Below are 3,320 nucleotides of genomic sequence, written 5' to 3' on the forward strand. Positions count from 1 at the left end.
AAGACTAGGAGTTGCGAATTGAGGGTGGGATGAAACAAACTATGGGCTCGTTGCGAGTTAAAAGTGGACTTGCAACTTGGATGAAAAACAATGTACATGCCTAGTTGCGAGTCTTGGGTGTGGCTGCAACTAGGAGAACTACAAGCTGAGTTGTGACTTGAGAATGGACTTAAAACTGGGACAACTACAAACTACGAGCGTAGTTGCGAGTCAAGGGTCGACTTGCAACTAGGATAAAACATACTACGGTCCTAGTTGCGAGTGAAAGATGGACTTGCAACTCGGATGGAAGTCCAATCACGGGCCCAATTGCGAGTCAAGGATGGTCTTGCAACTGGGATAAAACAAACTACATGCCTAGTTGCGATTCGGGGGAGGACTTGTAACTAGGATAACAAAACCTACGAGCTCAGTTGCGACTTAAGGGTGGACTTGCAACTGAGATGAAAAAAAACACATGCCGAGTTGCGAGTCAAGAGTGAACTTGCAACTAGGATAACAACAAAAATATGAGTCCGGTTGCAAGTCGATGATGGAGTTGCAACTAGGATAACAACAAAACTATGATCCCAGTTGTGAGTCGAGCATGTACTTGAAATTAAGATAACTACTAAACAACGAGCCCAATTACGATTCAAGGGTCGACTTGCAATTGGAATGAAACAAACTGCTGTCCCAGTTGCGAGTCAATGGTGGACTTGCAACTGGCATAAAAAACAAAAACATGCCTAGTTACAAGTAGAGGGTGGGCATGCAAATGGGAGAAATACGAACCCAGTTGCGTATGAAAGATGGACGCGCAACTAGGACAACTACGAAACTACAAGTCCGATTGCAAGTCAATGGTCGACTTGCAACTGGGATGAAATACAAAACACATGCCCAATTACGAGTCAAACTGGGCTTGTAGGGCGGACTTGCATGTCAGGGGTGGACTTGCAACTAAAACAAAAGTGGTCAGGCCCCCAGTTGCGTGTCAAGGGTGGACTTGCAATTGGGACAAAAAATGGGCCATGCCAAGTTGCGTACGAACGAAACATTCGCAAAGTAGGACAAGAAAAGAGGCACACTTCTTACATATTAGGGTTATACTTGCATAAAAAAGGATCGCCACCTGTCATTGTAGTGTTTAGAAGTATATCCATTCTCGTGTCACCTCTGCTCCAAAGACAAAGAGGAGAGAGAGAGATGAACATAACTGATGAGTCAACGCTCATGTAACACCCACGATGCGGCTATATCTCCCACGTGTCGGAGCACGACTTAGATGCACAACCGCATAGTAGGCATGTCGCAAGAGGGGTAATCTTTACACATCCCATGTACTGAATAAGAAAGGGATAAAGAGTTGGCTTACAATCGCCACTTCAAACAATACATGAATATCATACATCATCTAGAATACAATCAAGGTCCGACTATGGAACCAAAATAAAGAAAGACCACCCCTATTGCTAGGTCCCCGATCGCCCCAACTGGGCTCCACTACTGATCAACTAGAAACGAAATAACACAACGAACACGATCTTCATCGAGCTCCCACTTGAGCTGGGTTGCGACACCTGCACTGGTATCATTGGCACCTGCAACTGGTTTTGGATGTAATCTGTGAGTCACGAGGACTCAGCAATCTCACACCCGCGAGATCAAGACTATTTAAGCTTATGGGTAGGAAAAGGTAGTGAGGTGGAGCTGCAGCAAGCACTAGCATATAGGATGGCTAACATACGGAAATAAGAGCAAGAAGAGAAGCAATGCAACGGTCATGAAACTAGAAATGATCAAGAAGTGATCCTGAAACTACTTACGTTCAAGCATAACACAAGAACCGTGTTCACTTCCTGGACTCCGCCGGAAAGAGACCATCACGGCTACACACGCGGTTGATGCATTTTAATTAAGTCAAGTGTCAAGTTCTCTACAACCGGATATTAACAAACTCCCATCTACCCATAACCGCGGGCACGGCTTTCGAAAGTTCAAACCCTGCAGGGGTGTCCCAACTTAGCCCATCACAAGCTCTCATGGTCAACGAAGGATATACCTTCTCCCGAGAAGACCCGATCAGTCTCAGAATCCCGGTTACAAGACATTTCGACAATGGTAAAACAAGACCAGCAAGACCACCCGATGCATCGACATCCTGATAGGAGCTGCACATATCTCGTTCTCAGGGCAACACCGGATGAACACTATGTACAACTAAAACCAACCCTCAAGTTTCCTCGAGGTGGCGCTGCAAGTGGCTCTGTTTCGGACCAACACTTAGAGAAGCACTAGCCCGGGGGGTTAAATAAAGATGACCCTCGGGAGCGTGACTCCCAAGGGAAAAGTAGGTGGTGGTGAGGCAAATGGTAAAACCAAGGTTGGGCATTGCTGAATGAGTTTTATTCAAAGCGAACTGTCAAGGGGTCCCCATAACATCCAATAGTGTAAGGAACACCAAATCAAGGAACATAACACCGGTATGACGGAAACTAGGGCGGCAAAAGTGGAACAAAACACCAGGCATAAGGCCGAGCCTTCCACCCTTTACCAAGTATATAGATGCATTAATTAAATAAGAGATATTGTGATATCCAAACAAGAACCATGTTCCAACATGGAACAAACTTCAGCTTCACCTGCAACTAGCAACGCTATAAGAGGGGCTGAGCAAAGCAGTAACATAGCCAAACAACGGTTTGCTAGGAAAGTTGGGTTAGAGTCTTGACATGGCAATGTGGGAGGCATGATAAAGCAAGTGGTAGGTATCGCGGCATAGCAAAAAGAGCGAGCAACTAGCAAGCAAAGATAGAAGTGATTTCGAGGGTATGGTCATCTTGCCTGAGATCCCGCAAGGAAGAATAACGGGTCCATGAAGAAGACAAACGGACGTAGCTGAACGGATCCTCACAAACGCGACATTATCGGAACTAACCCGAAAAAGCAACACCGGAAAGAAGTAAACAACATAGTAAACAACCATCGCATAAACATGGCATGATGCACAACCAAGTATGATGCATGTCCGGTTTAATGAAGCATGGCATGGCAAAGTGCACAAGCAATCCTACAAATTAAGTGGAGCTCGATATGCAACTAGTTGCATATTGACGGAACACCACATTCAAGTTATTTAGTTTATCTCATTTATGTACTCAACAATATTAAATGTTGTTTAGCATGGCAAGGGGTGAAGCAAAGTAAAACTACCTATCTAGGCAAGGTTAAATGAGGCCGGAACAACAAACAAGTCCGGAAACTCCTCATGTGCATATTTTAAGTTTTGGCACTGTTCTGCCCTAAACCATATTTTAGAGTTGTTAAACATGCAAAGT

The sequence above is a fragment of the Triticum dicoccoides genome, chromosome 4A (genome assembly GCF_002162155.2).
Source record: "Triticum dicoccoides isolate Atlit2015 ecotype Zavitan chromosome 4A, WEW_v2.0, whole genome shotgun sequence".
NCBI classification, from domain to species: domain Eukaryota; kingdom Viridiplantae; phylum Streptophyta; class Magnoliopsida; order Poales; family Poaceae; genus Triticum; species Triticum dicoccoides.